Source organism: Lichenostomus cassidix, chromosome 1 (genome assembly GCF_008360975.1).
Source record: "Lichenostomus cassidix isolate B80296 chromosome 1, HeHo_3.0, whole genome shotgun sequence".
NCBI lineage: Eukaryota > Metazoa > Chordata > Aves > Passeriformes > Meliphagidae > Lichenostomus > Lichenostomus cassidix.
The window spans coordinates 56,612,005-56,630,713 of record NC_139479.1 but is presented as its reverse complement, the minus strand read 5'-3'; the positions used below and the strand labels follow the sequence as shown (position 1 = coordinate 56,630,713).

Below are 18,709 nucleotides of genomic sequence, written 5' to 3'. Positions count from 1 at the left end.
ACAGACAAAAGGACAACTGTTTTTAATAATATTATTTACAAGGTGATAATATGCAATTTGTTACTTGTCAAAACAGCAGGAATTATGCTCTCATTCAATGTTAAATATAATTAGCTAATATTGTCCAAAGGACATGCAGACAGAAGAGGTGTCTATATTTTTAACATTGTCGCAAATTTCATTGTTTGACTTCTTTTGGTTTTGCTGTAAGAATGCGAAAATTTAAGTTATGGTTTATGAATGTTTGTTTGTATGCTCAAAAAAGGTTCCAGTATGCTCAAAAAAAATCTATTATAAAGAAGTTGGATTCCCTCAGCCCTACAGCCATTCATGTTCAATGTATGAAAAAACCTAGAAAGATCTTTTAAATGAAATAGTTATGAATTAGATTGTGTATAAGGAAGTATTACATAAATTTTCCTCTGGGATTATTAAAAAAAAACAAAAACAGTAAACCAAAAAAATCCAAAAAACTTCTAGCATTTGTAACTTTTAAAACACTTTTTCTCTCAACTAAATTATGTATAATACATCGTACATTTTCTTTTTTTGGATAATTAAAGCAATTTCCAGATTATTTAGTTGGGACTAATGCATTGCTGTGATGCTCTTGCTTGACGGAAAGGGGCTCTACAAGCCTATAGTAAAAAAAAGCCCAACCCTAAAGAGTTTACAATAAAATTATGAGAAAGGTACAAAGCAGAAAAAGAAGAACAAAAGTACATCTTGGTGGCATGCAATATATTTTAGTACAGAAAAGTTGTGGGTACAATTTGTAGTAAATCAGACTAGATCTGCTCTTCTAACTGCATCCACCCCAGGGAGGGAAGCTTGGCAGCCAGCCTCAGAAATAGTCTCCTCTAGGGCAGATTAGTTGTAGCTGCATGAGCAGTTCTTGGCTTTAGATCTTTTCTAGGCCTAGTATAGTTTATACAAGGGTCCATTTTTAAATAGAGACAGAGAGAGGGAGTGTGTACATAAATACATATTTATATTTTTGTTGATCTGATTGTGTCAGTGTGTATGTATGTGTGCATATATAATTATTGATGTGAGGGCTGAGGAAAGGAGTTTAAATTTATGTGTCAGAAATAATGAGAGAATTATGTTTCAGACCACCTAAATGTTTTTTTATAAGATGAAAATGTGGCCATATGTCATACATTTTGAGGCAGTGATGAAGGACATGGGAGTGTAGGAAGTTCCCCAGCCTGGTAGACAATAATGGACTGGTCAGGGCAGGGGGAGCAAAACTGCTCTAATCTGTAAAGTCTACAAAAACATTTGTTGGGGTGTGCAATCCACTGAAAACGTGCCTGGATTTTATTTAGAAAGGAAGTGCTTGGGTCAGAAGAGAACTTGGAAACAAACATTTATAAACCATGGGCAGTCAGTACACTAACACCAAAACCTAGCAGGAGAAAGAAAATACTTGATACATAAATAACACTAATGAACTACAAGAAAGCCACTGGAATCAGACATTTCTGTAAGGATCAATAGTAGGATAATTAATATACAAGAAATATAAAAAAGTCAAGTCTTTTTTTAATATGAGTAGAATTCACCCCACCTAGATTCAAATGTCTAATAAACTTTAAAATTATCTTTAAAAAAAAAAATTAAAACCTGATTTAAGAGGTTGAATGTAGAATCTCTCTGGAGACTCTTTCACTCCCAGTGAGAGAAACTGTCTCTGGAGAAGCCTGTTTTGCTGTACTAACTATGGAAAAACCTAAGGCAACTTCAGTCTTAATAATTAAGTCCTTCATTTTAAATATCTGTAGATGGTTGGGTACCTAAGTGAGGTGATTACATGCTACAATTCTCAGTCTTGCTTCTCTTTATATCTCAGGAGTAACCATCCCAATTGCAATTCATAGCAATGACAGCTGTTTCAGGGGGGAAAAAATGAACAAAAATTCAACCAACCAACCAAGAAGATCCCAAACCAGAGTCAGTAGGTGAGGCAGGAGGCAAGAAGAAAATGGAGGAAAGGGGTCCTGTCACTTTTATCTAAGCAATATAGATCCCACTTGTTAGGCACATACCTTTCAGATTACACACCATGTGGGAATGCAGCACAATAAAGAGAGCCCACCACATCAGCTGCTGAGATACAGCCAATATTAGCCAAGATTACAAGAATTGTGGGGGAAGGAAGCGAGTCAAGGGGGAATCTGATATGGCAGTTTAAAGGCCAGGGCATATACTTGAGAGATGATAATTATAAAACCTGATTTTGTTGATTTTTATGAATTTTACATTAGATCTCAATAATTTGAATGCTAAACCACTCCAGGGGAGAGAAGCTTAAAGACAGGCTTGTCCTTACAGTGCCTAGGCAATAGAAACCAGGCAATAGTAGTAGACAGTAGAAATAGGAATGCATGCCCAGTGTACGCCCAAGTTTCTTCTCCCTTGCTTTTCTTCTGGTCCCATGATTCTTCTAATCTTGAGCATAAAATACACTGGAGGTTTAGTGGTAAGGAACCCCCACATTAATCACCTAGCTCCTCCTTTTTCAAGAGATAGGATTGGTGGTCCTCAAGGCTAACATGGCAGAGGAATTGTTTCTTGGAAAAGTGATCTAACTGACAGGATACAGTACAGAAGAATCTACATCTGTGATCTCTGCCAGTCTAAATATTACTTGTAGATCTTGCATATTCTTTCTGCACAGCACAAGCAGAATCTCCTGGTGAATCTCCTTGGCATGTGTAGTAAGAGGATATTAGATTAAAAAAATAATTTTTCTTAAATGGAGGAAACTTTGAGTCTGCCATCCTGCCATTTTCTTAGACTGAAACATCTCAGTTTGTTTTCTAGATTCCCAAATGCCTTTAAAGATCTTACTTTCAGTTTCTTTGTGCCTCACTTTCCTGTTTTCTCTCTTACGATAATAGTTATGTTTCCCTGCAAGAGTAAAGGAATTCATATTTGTAAACTGCTCAGACATTCATGTAGTGCAGACTAAATAAGAACCTAGATAAAAACGTTAAAAACTAAATGCAATATATTTCCAATACTGCTCTCCTTCCATTTATGAAAACAGAGAGCATAATAAAAACTAGCAGACAGAGTTTTCTAGAAAACCTCTTACTGCCTAAAAAAATAAGGAAGTTGTTTGATCATACTAAAATTTTACTCAAATACTTCTGTCAAGGTTGGATTCTGGCAAGTGTCATTTTCTATTTGCTACATGAAGTACTACATGTTCGAGTTACTGTGCAACTACCCCAGGGCTTGCAGAGTTGTTGCATGTAACTTTTCAGAACCATTTTGTCTAACATTTTTATCTACATCTGTTGCTCCTTTGTTCTGGCTCTACCTATGTTTCTTCTAATTATCCATTTCAATTCATGTTGGCCCAGTCTCGTTCTAAGTAAGTTCAATGTCCTTAAAGATGTATAAGTTAATACCTGTTTAAAGTACATTGGAGAGACTCAAAGCTACACAATTATTTTGTATATGATACACTGTGCAAACGAAGGCAGGCAGAAGAGTATATAATTTATAAATGAGATTCCAAGGAGTGTACCCCAAATGGATATTATAGAATACAAAGCATGTCTATAAAACCAAGCAAATAAAAAACCCCAAAAACCTTTTCTGGTTTTAGGTCATCTGTATATAGTGACTCACAGTTCTACTTTGGAGAGAAAATTAACTGCATTTCCAAGGTGAAAGGTCAGCCGAAAAGCTTTCATATAATACAATACTTTACTGTTATGTCCTAATGTGGGAGAAACCTTGTAATGTAAAAGCTACTTTATGTTAATTTGTGGAATCTATTATAAAATACAAAGGTATACATCCCTGTCTTTTATTTTTTCAGTAAAATTATACTTTTGTGTCACCAAAGCTTCTGGCTTTCCCTGTGTTTCACAAATTTCTCCATTACAATCTATGAGGTGACAAATTCACCTCTGATGGTATTGTTACCACAAAGCCACTGTCTGATACTAATATATAATAGCTGATGCATTAGCTACATTCTACCATACAATTGCCATTTATTTTATAATTTCAAAGACCATTTTCAAAACACAAAAAAAAGCATGAAAACAAGAAAGCATTGGCACCCCTATATAGGGAGAGAACTCTAATCTTTACAACATATAATCCTTTTACAGCTGTTATTATTTTAATCTTCTGTGAAGAAACGCCAGTTAACCTGACCGCTGCCCAGGTCCCCTCTCTTTGACGATGGCCAAGGATGACAATTTTCTGGAGAATGCACTGACACTCTGCTGAGGCCTGATGCGCTGCTGAATGTGGGACACTGCAAAGCTAAAGTGGGAGCAAAGGTCAGGGATTAGAATGAATTAAGCAAACGTGGATTAAGAAAGATCAATGAGCAGGGACACAGACTCATCAGGCTCTGTTTAGATAATCTGCTTGCTCTGACTAACATTTTCTTCCAACATTACAGCTGAAGAAAATGTACTTGAAGCTCACTCTTGTCAGCTCCTGAGAAACTATCAGTAAATCAGGCAGACAAGATAGTACCCTGAAATGTAAAAACTCTGCCAAGGACTGATATTGACTCTGATCCCCTGATACTACAAGTACTGTGACTGAAAAGACAGGTCTGCAATCCCAGATGATGAAACCATTAGGTCAGTTGCTCTGAATCAGTCAGTGCATTACTGAGGAAGAACAGGGAGAGGCAACAAATGATACTGTACTAAACTGTGAAAAAGGGCATTCTCCAATGTTATGCTTTATTCGTGATGACAGAAATGTCGGCAAGAGACCTGTCATTTCAGAGGAAATAGCTTGTAGAAAAATATAATCCTACAAACTGATCAGAGAAAATTCTCAGAGTCATAAAAGCTGTGGGAAGAAGTTGAAATGAGAGAAGTTCCCATAAGTCACATGATGAGTAAGGACATGAAAAGTGTGAAGAGAAGAATTATGATATTGATTCACTAAGAGAAGCCTCATAAAGAATTGGATCTATTAGCCAGTATAAAAAAAAAAAGTCCCAACTCATGTTCATAGGATTGAAATTTCCCATATTGAGATCTCCTTTTCATTGGTGTATACTCCACTAGCTTGCAAAGTTAAAAAAATAAAATGCAAAATCTTCCAAAGAGCTGAAACAAAAATATAGGAGACATTATGCTATATGAAGCACCTCAGAAGTGATGACATGTGTGCTGAACATGTCTCACCCAGTATGACCTCATAACATCTCAGATCCTAACCTCAACCCACTTTTGCTTCCCTAAGTGACAGTTAGAGAATTATTATTCTGTATAATCTAGAAACAGAAGAAATATGTATAGCCAAGTCGCTTTTTTCTCTGTCACTGCAGGATTAACTGATTTGCCCCACTAGCTGTGTGACAAAGGTACTAAAGAATTTTACAGATAAACCAGTAGGATTTTTGCTCAAGTAAGAGTGTACAGCCAGAAATACCACCAATAAAATTAGGAGAAGGGTTGATTTCTCACAAAGTTACTGATGGAAAAATACTTTCCTGTCAGGGAAGATCTTAGAAACCGCAAATAGTTAAAAAAAAAAATAATTTAACTTCCTATCTCCTGTTCACAATTCCACAGGATAAGGTTGGTTCCAGCACATAAATGAAGTGCAGGGTATATGAAGAAGGTATTAAAATCAGAAAACAATGTCAAAACAATTCTTTCTTCACATCATGAATAGAGCACTGAATTTGTCCCTTATGGACTGCTAGAATTGAAAGTGACTTGCTTATGTCTAAAAACACACACAGTCTTAAAAGAGTATGAAACCTCATGATTCATGTTTGCCTCACCCTGAGCTTGCTTTTTTCTTCTCATTTTCCCATGTTTTGGTGTCACATGAAAGACAAGAAATAATTAACAGAATGCTGGGCCTGAATTCAGTCCAATGTAACTACCATAAAACAGCAGATTGTATCAGGACAAGGACCAACCAGGTCCAGCATCCTTCCTTCAACAGTCATGAGTATGAGGGACAGGCATGCCTGGAGTGGTCCTTTCTCCTGGCATGCTCTTAGCAGCAGTAAGATCTCGAGGGACTACCTGAGACGAAGGCTCCAGACATCTGTGCTCAATAGAGAAAATGGGGCTGACCACAGTCCTTTTAAGATTCTAATTACACTGTTGGCTCCTGAAACATCTTGTGGCAATGAGTTCCACAATTTAATTACAGGCATGATATGACAAAGTACTTCCTTTGTTTATTCCAAAACTGCTGCATGAAACTTGCATTGAGGGCTTTCTAGATTTTGCATTGTGAGAAATAATGAACAGCTGAACAGTTTACCAAACATCTGAGATAAAGACCAAATTATCATTCTTCAAACAACTTGAGTTATCTGGTTCCTCATCAAGATCACTAAGAAAAGAATACTCTCAAAAAAGTACATAAACATTTGGAAAATGTATTTGTATGAAAACCACAATATCTTGAAAGGAGAGAGGAGAGAAATTATAGCAGCTATTTGTTCATTATTTAGGGCTTCTTTTTGTTTGCTATTGACTGAGGAAGCCTTGCTTTTAAACATTTGCATAGGCAAATTTTGAATTATTTAGTCATGGGAGTATTCTAAGATATATACGTTTTTAAAGAGTATTCTGTTTGTGTAAGAGTAGAATAATTCCTGAAGGAACAAAATTCATAATAGATATGATTACAAATTCCTTTTGCAATCTGCGTAATGCCTTATTCACTCCCTGATATTTAAGGGCACTTATGGAGGGAATGTAAGTGTTATTACAGTGAGTGACATACCATATGGCAAGTAGGATCAGCTGCAGCTTTGAACACTGTTGTCATTTTTCCCCTTACTGTACTACAGTTTTGCACGATGTAGTGTTTTCCTGTGGTTGTTCAACAATCTACCATTTAAGCCTGCTGTATTATAAAATGCCATTTTAAGGAGTTGCAGCCGAACCTGCTCACCGTAAGTCTTTATTTATTTCACAGATGTCTATCACACTCATCCCACAGGTGCACTCCAACTTTAAAATTTTCCCTGGCCTCATCTTGTGATGTAAGAAAAATGTATTATGCAAGATGAAGAAACAGCAGCCAAAAAAGTAAATGCTGCTAAATGTCATTTTACAATAAAATTTGAGCATGCAAATGCAAGTAACCTTAGAGGGTGATAATATTTGCACTCTCAGCTAAATATGATGTGCAAATGAGAGTGGAAGGGCCAGGTCCTGAAAAGTAAAGGTCCTCTCCAGGGTAAAAGTAAAATACAAATGAGGTGTTGTGGGAGGTGGGGAAGGGGAGTGTCCATTAATATGGGAGTAATTTGGGTTTTTTCTATGCTTCTGCTCTACTGTCATCAATGAAAATTTTGGAAAATTGAACTCATATGTAGTTTATTTTCTGCCTTAAGTGGAATTACAGATTGTTTAAGTGTAGTCCTATTGGTCCATTCTCAAAGAGTATCAGACAACGGGCAATGCAGAATGCATAAGCAAAAAAATAAAAAAGGGAAGAAAATATGTTAAATATTAATTTAACAGGTAACTATAAGCACACATTTAAGGAAACACTTAACTGTTTTTGAAAGTTCAGACAACTGTGAAGAACATTCTCTCTTCATTTCACTACACTGTGTCCCACCTTTCCTCTTTCCTCCTCAACATGCCATGCCTTTTTTTCTATCTGCAAGTCATCAGCAATGTTGTGATCTAAGATTCCATTTCAAGGTCAAACTGCTGTATGTCTACTGTATGAACCATCCCTTTAATTCAGTTAGGCTGCTGACATACTAGACTGGGAGGAAGATGATGAAAAATAACTAAGGATTTTTTTTTTTCAGTGGGAAGTGCCACTGGTCCAAAAAAAAACCATTTTCAAACCTCAATTTGAATTTTAGATCCCCATTGGAAAACTGGTTTTATTTAAGCATCGGTCAGGAAAACTGTAAAAGACAACTATCAGATTCTTCAGTAACAAAGTATTTGAAAAACACTTTTCTGAATTAGAACAGTAGTGTTAATAGAAATATTTTCAGTATGCAATCATATAGAATTAAAACCAGTCTTATTTCTAAGTCAAATAAGACCTTCAGTTTGACATTTTTAAAATTAAAGGCTGGGTAAATGTGAACATAACAAAAGTTAAACTAGAATGTAAAGGGAATGGCAAAATCAAAATACAAATAATTTTAAATTAAATAAATCACCATACTTTGTTCATAATTTTGGAGTATATGCCAATGTAGTTGAATACACGTAACTCTATATTCTCATTTCATATTGCTTTTAGTGCCAGCACTAAGTTATGATATAACTAATGCCTTCTTTATTAAATTAATTGAGAGTAGATATGGCCTGATAATTTTGGTAAGTTCTTCTCTGATTAATCATTTTGAAATTGTAACAAGAAAACATGGTTTTATAGACAAAATAATAGAAAATATTGAAATTGATTTATAACTGCAATTGAAGTTACTCTTTCATATCAAGGCCTTTACTCCTTGCTTCACCTTGCTTGTTTTCACCAGGACTGGAAGACAAAGTAGATTAGTAACAAAAAACTCTGCAGCAAGGAAAGCTAAAAATCCCACTCCCTCAATAAGACGTGCATTTAATGTCTTATTTAATCTACTCTAAGTACTGATTTACCAGATCTTTTCTGACTCTTGGTTAATAACTAGAAAGGAGAACCAAAATATCTTAAAATACATATCTTTATTTCTCTATGCAAACAACAAATATTATTATTAGAATCTTTCTTCACAATAGAGTGGTTTCTCTAATTAATTACCCACAGTAAATTTCACTGGTGTCAAACAAACACCTAAGGCCTATTCACTTGGAAATCTGAAAGTCTGTTAAAGAAAAAGGTTCTTAGAGAAAACAGTCTTTAGTTAGTATACGGTTAATTTTATGCAGTTATGGCCACTTTCTTCTTTTATATGTTTATAATTTCCTATTGAAGGATTTGCATTTAAATAACAACAGCTGCCAAGATTTATGGCTTAAAATATCAGCAAAAATATAATAGAAAGATACTGAAAAGTTTACTGCAATCGAATGATGTTGGTTAAAAATTGTACTTTCCTCTTAAAAATTTTAATACCACTGGTTAGCTTACTTATATAAGTAAGTATATATACTTACACTTACTTATGTTATTTATACAGGAAACAAAACCAGTTCCTCTCTACAAGCTTTACTTTCCCACTTATAATACTAGTTTCAGATACTGTCCAAGCTGAGAAAGAAAAGGGTAATTCTTTTGCTCACTCTGATTCTGTGATTCAGAGAAATTTAGATAAGTTGGCAAACAAGGAAAAAGAGAGCTATAGAATTTAAAAAAAATGTTTATGTGTTTCTAAAGAAAACAAAGTCTTAAAAAGAAAGTTATGACAGCAGGTTACTGAAAAACCCCAAATATACAGTGATATCCCAGAAAACTTTACATTTTTCATTTTGTTTCGATGTTTTCAAAGTTAGTTTCTTCTTTTTTTAAATGATCATTAAAAAACAGATCTCATAGTGCTACAATTTCTATTTAAAATAAATTGTATCAAGAATATAACTTTTCTAGTAATTTTCCACTAGTGAGCGGTTTCTTAAAATTTTCATCCAGCTTTTGAGTAATTTACTTTTATATTAAATTCATATTTTCTTACTACACACTGAATTGCTAAAAATCCAGGTATGGTCATTTAACAACAATTATACAAGGAAAATTAAACTCCTCAACGTATAAGAAAATTTAGCAAATTTGGAATGAGAACTTTAATGAAGATTATCTTCCAACAGTAATTATGGCAAACCAAATAAATAGTAACATGAAAATACAGATAAATGCTGCTATTACTGAAAATGTAGTGCTGTATTTTCTGATGAGCAGTGAGAAGAGTAAGTGAAGGAAAGAATAAAATCAGAAAATAAATCAGTAAATATGAAGAGCTGATACAAAACAGAATGGGAGATGAATAAGTAAATTCAAACAATATCATGATGGATGTGGAAAGGACTTCATTACATTAAAAAACAGTCCTAATTATTAAAAATACTAACTAGATTAAGTAGTTCAACGCTTAACAGAGATATATGACAGTCATGTGGAATCATCTATGGAACCATAGAAAATCATCTAGGGATAAGTTCCTATGCAGTGAGTTGATATGCATGGACAAAGGAAAGGAGAAGATTCTGCTCATATTTTTCAACCACAGATGATCTTCAGTAACTTTTAGGGCTAGTAAAGAAAGAAAAAATAATAAAAGGTACAAAAAAACCCGTTAAATATTTATCAATGATGTGACAAGACTTTACAAAGAAGGCATCATATTCCAGATAATTTTTTAAAACTTGTATTATTTCAACATTAATTATAATTAAAAGCTGTTCTAAATTAAGAATTCCTTATAAAAACAGAAGAAATGTTTTTATCATCTAGAATTCTTTTTCATAGAAGGTTTAATAATGAATGGAAAAGACATTTAAGCAGGATGAAATATTAATAAATTAATGGTAATTTTTTATATTTTGTATCAAAAAAGAAAAAAAATTGAAATCCTCTTCTTTAAAGAGTACTTTATGTCATGTGTGTAGTTTCTGTTTAGTAATAGTATTTTTCAGTGCACAATGCTTATGTGTAGAACTTCAAATATATTGCATAAATTTTCATGTTCCATTCTCATGATTGATCTTGCCTCTACCTCCAGTTGTAGAAATGCCAATAATTTAAACTCAAGTTTCTGCTGCTAGTTTGCCTTTGAAAAGATCAAGCTATTATAATTCTATATTTCTAAAAGGAACTGCTGTGAAAAGATTAAGGAACCTGTTACTCCATCTGTAACAGTATTTAGATTCTTGAGCAAAGAAATCTAACAAACTTGGGCAAACTGCTCAAACAGCTGATAGAGTGAACCATTGAAATGGCTCAAACTCCAGAGTTCGAAATTCTCTTTTGGCTGTACATTGTCTCAATATGTTATAGAGAAAGGCAGAGCTCCATTCCCTCAGGGATTGAGTTGGGACAAGGAGTAAATAAATGTTGTCTATAGCACTCTTCATGTCAGGAATTTTGTGCAACTTGCAAGAAGTTCAAAAAATATGTGCCACAGAAACTGAATATTAGATAACGTATTTTACAACTTCAGAAGATAGAAGGGAGAAAAATAGAAAAACAAATATAAGAACAACAATTCTCTAATAGGATTCTCTAATACATTTTCTGAAAAGACATTTTCTTCATTTTTCCAAATAATGCAGACTAGAAAGTATTTTGGACCAGAATATGTTTCTGTATCCAAATGTCTAGGATGTTCTGCTTTGGGGTGAGAAGTCCCAGGCAATTCCAGACAGAGTGTCTGCATCTAATATTCAGCACTAATTGTACACACCTGTAAAATGTGTCAATTTACCCAGGCTAGTACTAGGGTATACTGTAATTTCCTTTCCTCTTGACTGAGTATCTAAAAGGATTTTGCATGAAAAACTTCTTACTTCTGGATAAAAACGTCACAAGGAAGTTCAGCCCTGACCTCAGTGTCAGTGTGCTCAGTGCTGGACAGCCAGAGTATGCACACCCTCGACTATTCAAAGAACCTCTGAAAGAGGTTTGCATGAATTTAAAGCATTGTGAATATGGACTAAGACACTTAGTGCCTTATATCACTGGATGCATTTGTTTCCCCCTTTTTGATATCTAGTTTCTTCTTACTCTCCCCAAGCAGATGCTTGTTTCAGACTGGTAATCTGTGAAAAAAACCAATCTGGGCCAGAACTCAATGAGGAAAACTAATAGAAAAATGCACAGCAAAATCAACAGACTGTCAGCTTTAATTAGTTATCTTCTTGTTGTAATTTAGTCTGATGTCCAAAAAGTAACTGTAGAAGTATTACTTCTTTATATATCTAAATAATAACATAAAATATCATTAAGAAATCTATTAGTGGCATTCTATTATGTCTTATAATTGAAGTAATTGTTACTCTACATCACATCTACTGTGCTAGTACACAATAAGCAAACATTAGCAAAACCAGAGAAATTTCATTGGAATTGAACACTTATAGACCGATTTTTTTTCTGCAGTGAATCTTTCAGCCTAATAGCAGAATTGACTAAGTTTCAAATTCTAACCAGTCCTGAAACAAGTCACAAGAATTTTCCAGTGAAAAATCTCTTACCACTTTATCCCCCACCACCAGACCCCAGCAGTCTTGCTCTCAATTTTGGTGACCTACTGCTGCATGAGGAAAACTCCAAATATCTTTAAAAAAAAAATCCCACTGCTGACTTTAGCTACAACTTTTCAGTACACCAGCTTCTGCTCGTGCATTTCACCTACCACAAGCAACTTTTCTCTGATGGAGCTTCTTTCTCAGCATACAATCTTCTCCAATTTACACTCAAGGGAACTTCTCTCTGTACTGTAATCTCCATATAGCCAGGAAACACATCAGTGTTGCCAAAATGTTTTGGATGCACTGGTTGGCTCCATGTGTGGCATTAACTCCATCCCATCCCTGCTTGAATTCCTTCTATATTATTTGTAGTTTAAGCTGCAATGGTGATTTGTTCACTTCCTCCTCCTCAGTTTTCTACTACAAGATAATGTGTCAATTAGTGATGCTGAAGCTACCTTTAGATAAAGAAGAAGTGTTTTATTAAATAAGCTTCAGCTGCAACACAGACTAAACTATATGCTCATCCATTGAAATGGACTCATTAGCTTCACAAAATGGTTTCAATGTGCAAATTTTATTAATTACTACTTAAAAATTTTTGGTCATGTTTTACCCAAGAAGCGTGAACCAAAGAAATATCAGCTGTGGTAGTAAAATAATATATTCAGTTCAGGGGACTGATTTAGCTCCCCATTGCCTTTTGGGCTAACAAATACTGCTGTACTATTCTAAGATGTTTTGCTTATAGAAATATTTCAGAAACTTAGCATTAGAAACTTCCTTACTTCTTCTGTATCCCTTGAGAAAAAGTTTACTGAAAAGAGCATTTGGTAAAGAAGTGCTTTTCCAATATCTTTCTGGTGTGTTTTTCACTAATAACAGACAGGTTGGTGAAAAATAAGTTTCTCGTTCGTCAATGAGAGCAAAGGGAAAAGTTTTTTGGTGTTTTTTTTATTTTTTCTCTTGTGGGGAATTTTTTGTTTGTTTTCATTTTGGATTGTTGCAGGGGGTTTTTTGTTTGTTGTTTTGGTGGTTTTTTTGTTTTTAATTTTTGGCCTTTGGAATGGTATACAGAAGACCACTGAAATTTGAAGATTGGAGATGTGATTCTCTGCCCTCTAATGTGAAGGAGGCAACAGAGGTCTGAAACCAGAGTGAAATTCCCAAGTGAAGGCACATGAATAATTGAATAACAAGCTGTTTAGAGAATAGTGAAGAAAAGACATTCAGAAAAAAAAATTAGAAAAGAGAGAAAAAGCAAGATGACAATTTAGCTTTTGTCTTTTATGACATTTAAATACAAATTTTCATAGAATCATAGAAATCAGTACAAATCCCCAAATATTCTTTTAGAAAAAAATATTGAGTTTTATTGTGGGTACACCTTGGTTGGCTGCCAAGTGCCCACACTCACTTTCTAACTTCCTCTCCTCAGCTGGATGGGAGAGAAAATAAGATGAAAAATCTTGTGGGTTGAGATGAGGACAAGATTATTCACCTATTACCATCACAGCCAATATAGATTTCACTTGAGGGAGTTTAATTTATTGCCAATTAAAAATAGACCCAGGTACTCAGAAACAAAACCAAAACCCTCCCCCTCCCTTGCACACCCCTTTTTTCCCAGGTTCAAATTTCCATCTTCATTCCTGGCTATTGGATCTAGTCCTCATGCTGAGCAGTGCATGAGGATGGGCAATGGAGGGGTGGGGTCAGCCCACAAGAGCTCCTGCATGTCACTCCTTGCTCCTCCTGCTTTTCATTTGCTTAGTGTGGCTCTCCGCCAGCTTCAGCTTCCACCAGGGCGTATCCACCTGCTCTGGCAAGGTCTCCTCCACTGGCTATAATGGGGATCTCCTTCCCAGTGGCCCTTTTTTGGGCTGCGGGGACACAGCTGCCTCCCCATGGTCTGCACCAGGGGCTGCAGGGAAATCTCATCTCCAGCACGTGGAGCACTTCCTTCTCGTCCTTCCACACCCACCTGCGTGTCTGCAGGGCTATTCCTCTCACATGTTCTCACTCTTCTCTCACACAGCTGCTGTGCAATATTTTTTACCCTTTCTTAAACATGTCTTCCCCAAGGTTCCACAGACCATTTGGCTGCAGGGCCCAGCCATGCCCTGTGTGAATGGGTTGAAGCTGCCTGAATCCAGCCATGGACAGCCTTGGACACTCCTCACAGAGGTCCCTGGAGCCCCCACTGCCTGGCCCTGGACATCAAATACATTGATTAGTATAGAAAGCAATTTTGGCTTAATTTGGTTTACTTGTAAAACAAAGAAAATAAATCTCAATACTTTCTCCTGCTGTATGTTGTGATCACAAAATCTAATCAATTTAATTAAAAGAGACATTTTCTCACAAATTCTGTTGATTCTATTGGATAAACTCCCATTTCTCCATAAAATACTATTCTTATTAAAACCAGCCAATTATTAGTAATATATTGAGCCAACCTCTGCAGGCTAACTGTACTTCTTTAATAACAGAAAAGGTTTATAAAACAATCTGTCACAGAAATTTTAAAATTGAAATCAACCCCAGAATTTTCATGCAAATTTTAATATTTTAATGCAATTGAGAAAGACACTGGGCTGCTTTTAGCCGGCACAGTTAATTTCCTTCACAGTGGCTGGTGTGGGGCTGTGTTTTGGATTTGTGCTGAGCACAGGGTTGATAATACAGAGATGATTCTGCTATTGCTGAGCAGGGCTTACACAGAGCCAAGGCCTTTTCTGCTGTTTGTACTGCCATGCTGGCAAGAAGGCTTGGGGTGCATGGGAGGTTGGGAGGGGACACAGCCAGGACAGATGACCCCAACTGACCAAAGGGACATTCCAGACCATATGGCGTCATGTTCAGTATGCTGGCCCAGTATATTCAGTGATTACATCCTACCTAATCCATGAAATTACACATGAAAATACACAAGAACCTTTTTCCTGCTGTTCAGACAGCCAAGTGTTAGGTTGTCCATTTTGATGATATTGGTAGAGGAAAATAAAAATGAGAAATGCCTTGGATTTGGGGCTGTGAAAGTAATAATAACAGGGCTTTTGGTGCAACTGTATTTCCCTCTGTGTTCCCTGTCTCAGTAAATGACATCTTCATGCATAGCCCTTGAAAAGGCCCATGGAGAACAGGGCCCTGTGGCTCTATGTAAGAGGATGCCTTTAAGGAAGAGAGGATAAAAGGCTCTTTGACTTTTAAAAATAAAGATAAAATAACAATAATACATATTTTAATTAATAATGATCACTTTCAGAATACCTTACAGCTTCAAAGCACTATGAAACTATCAAGTAATTAATGTTTACTTAGTGAAATTAACGTAATTCAATATACAAAGACACTGAAACAACAGAAGAGTTTTAAAATACACAAGGTAAATCCCTGAACCCACCTGAGAAGCTGCACGACTTTGAAGTCAGGTTCTACACAAACCTTGATGTGCTGTGTAAGCTGAGTGTCCAACAGCAGCAGAGTAGACCAGCAGAATAAATCATCTGGAAAACAATAAAATCTCAACGGCAATCCAGGCTTTAAGTTGGCTCTCCAGAGGGTAAAAATCACACACCTTGATGTTCAAACTATTCATGCTACTAATAGATAGGAATGAATTGACCAAATAGAGGTTGAGATTTTGTCTTTTTTTTTCTTTGTAAGCAGCATTTTATTGCTAATTGATTCTTAACAGCTTATTCACAGTATGATTCTGCATTTTTATACACTTAGAAGTTCCATTGACTTAAACAGGAGTAGTGAGTGCACAAGGAATGGAGAATAGGGCCTTTGAAGTTCAGTATCATTATTTAGATTTTAGGCATGCCTGAAGACAGCACTCTAGATTAATGAAATGCTTTGCTTCAATTAGATCTGTGTCTCCTGCATCCCTCCCCAATTCCCTCTGCCCTTGTTTAACATACTCCCTTATCCCTTCACATTATCCAGACAGGTGCTCTCTGCTACCAAAGTGTTGCAAGTTTCACAGAGAAGATTCAGTGTGGGGAGGCAGGGTGTATACATTGGTTTCTTGGCTGGGATGCATGAAAGAAGAATGCATGAGTCTGTATATGAGTCCGATTTGGTCTCCCTGAATATATTGTTTCAGAGATTCTTTAAAAATATCTCTGAAGGAAATAATCTTAAAAGATCTTTTAAACAGACATGCTCACTTCTCTGTATTGCAAGCATATTTTCACACAGAAAATGTAAATCAAAGAAGTATTAATTCTAGCTGATTAATTCTGGGGGAGAGGGAAAACAATATAAAGAAAAAATAGATATTCTTTAGTATATACGAAGTCAGATTTATGCCATTATTTTCTCTCATTTTCCACTGTTATTAAGTCCCCTCATTTCAGATTTCCTTGAAAGAGACTTAGGAGCATAATGCAATGGCCACTAAAAACTGACACATTCTGCAAAGTGGGGCCAGGAAATTATAAGTTTCACATTGAGTTCAGTGGGAAAGTCATAAGGCCCTGCTCCTTCTCCCTTGGGGTATTTTCCTGTTTTATTGTCAGTACTATAATGGGCAATCAGTTCCTGAAATGGTGCCCTGCTGTCTAGATGAAGCATTTATAGGGTTTTTAAGCAGTCCATTTGAGCACTGCAGAATAAAAAAAAGTCAGTCCTTGTAAGTTCAGATTTTAGGGCCCTGATCCTGCACTGAACTATGTGTCAGCAAACCTCCCGCCCACTTGGAATTCAGTGCAGGATGAGGGTCTCAATTTCCACATTTTCTGCTGCAATTCAGACCTTTATTTATCATAGCTAGAAGGAATACTACAAATAAAAATGCTTCTAAAATCCAAGTGTCTTTTACTTTTAAGAGTAAACTTCCCTAGATTTATGCACATATATTTACATAGTAATCCTCTGAATGGAGAAACATCTCCTAATGAATTAGGGGATTACTACAAAAATATATAAATCATCACAGATGTTTTCCAAGAAGAAACATTTTATTTAAAAAAAAAAATCAAAACTCAAAGGAAAATCATCTTTTTAAGTGCGTAACATCACAAACCAGATCCAAGAAAGAACTTATGGGCCAAAGTCAATATAAGATTTAGGCCTAAAATGAAACTAAGAGAATTTAGGGATCACTTAAGGTTAGTCTAAATTAGGATTTAGAAGCCCAAACTTGACTACAGCCCAGATCATTATCTAGGTCATCTCTTTTCAGCACTTGTTAATCCTTACAATGCCTAAATCTATAAAATGCCTTCCTGTGAGGCTTAAAGTTTACTACTGCTAAAAGTGGCCATACTTGTTCAGCCCTGGCTACTGAAGATATATGCCCATTGCCCAGCCACAGTTAATCAGGTTAATCAGATAGTAATTCATTGAGCTATCTACTCCAGAAAAGTCTGAAAATATTGCAATGCCTTTTGTTTTGTTTTGTTTTGTTTTGTTTTGTTTTTACATCTGTTTAATGCTCAGAACTGTTCTTCACAGAAGCTGGACACCTGCAATGGTGCCCTGAGCCACCATTGGCTGTAAATTTTACAGCAGGAACAGGAAAGGGCATGTTCCACCTACCAGCAGAGGTGGGACCACCATGAAGCAAGAGGGATGGCATTAGAACAGATAGAAAGTTTATGAGTGACTCCCTCCAAGTTCTTATGGCATTTACCAGGAAGAGGTAAATATGATGTTTTTTCAGGTCTTTATTCCTGGAATTATTGTCTTCAAAACCAAATAACATAGGCAGTACATTTCTATTCTAACACAGAGAATTAATAAAATTTCTGTCCCACTCAAAGGACAGACAGAGAACCCTTTCTATGATCTTCCCTGGTTAAAATGGCTTCATTTCTAGAGCCAAAGCAAACATTTTTCAGCAACTGTCCTCACCAAATTGTTGATTGTGTCTCAGGTGGTCACAGAGGTTGGCAATTTAGGCCATTGTTGTATGGAGGAGGCATCAATTGATTCAAGATTTGAAAATCTCCTTACCAGACCAATGGTTTTACTGCCAGCCTACAGTTCAAAAGATAAGAAGTGCAATTTATCACCACTTACAAAATCATTCCCTTTGGTATCTATTCCCCCAAGGTGTGTAGGCTCTCAAAATCAGCATCTCACTCTTTTCATCTGTATTCTTTCACATCAGAACAAGAATTTATTCATGGAAACTAGCTACTTGCTCTCAGCTGAGTGACATATATCTGAGTTCACTGTATCTTTTTCATTCTCGGCTCAATTAACCTTGTCTCATGTAAAATGAAAAAGAAGGATGACAGCATGAGCAGAATGGAATTATCTGTGACGATTTCTTTTTTTTTTTAAAGATGCATTGAAAGACTGAGGACATGCCTCCATTGATAGATGTAAAGATGCATATGGCAACCTATCACAAATTTCACCTGTCTGGCTATAAGCTGACCCCAGTTTCAAGGCTGGGTGGTAGTATTAACATGGCTCTAAGGAATTAGGAGACTCCTGAGAAAAGGAGACTGTTGGCAACTTTGCAATTTTGGAATGTTTGAGGCTGTTTCAGAAACTCCCTCAGTCTCAATGAATAGCTCTATTCAGTAGTAGGTGATTATCCTTAAGAGCAGGACCTATACACA

The 18,709-nt window shown here is 35.9% G+C and overlaps 1 long non-coding RNA gene across 1 annotated transcript; it reads right to left on the bottom strand.

Annotated features, from left to right (window-relative positions):
* Positions 1 to 9,829: 9,829 nt before the first annotated feature.
* Positions 9,830 to 15,644, bottom strand: LOC146444675 (uncharacterized). The gene is made up of 3 exons (XR_014850482.1): positions 15,532 to 15,644; positions 12,290 to 12,583; positions 9,830 to 10,188 (listed from the first exon to the last, which is right to left on the bottom strand). It is a non-coding gene; the product is annotated as an uncharacterized LOC146444675 (long non-coding RNA).
* Positions 15,645 to 18,709: the final 3,065 nt, after the last annotated feature.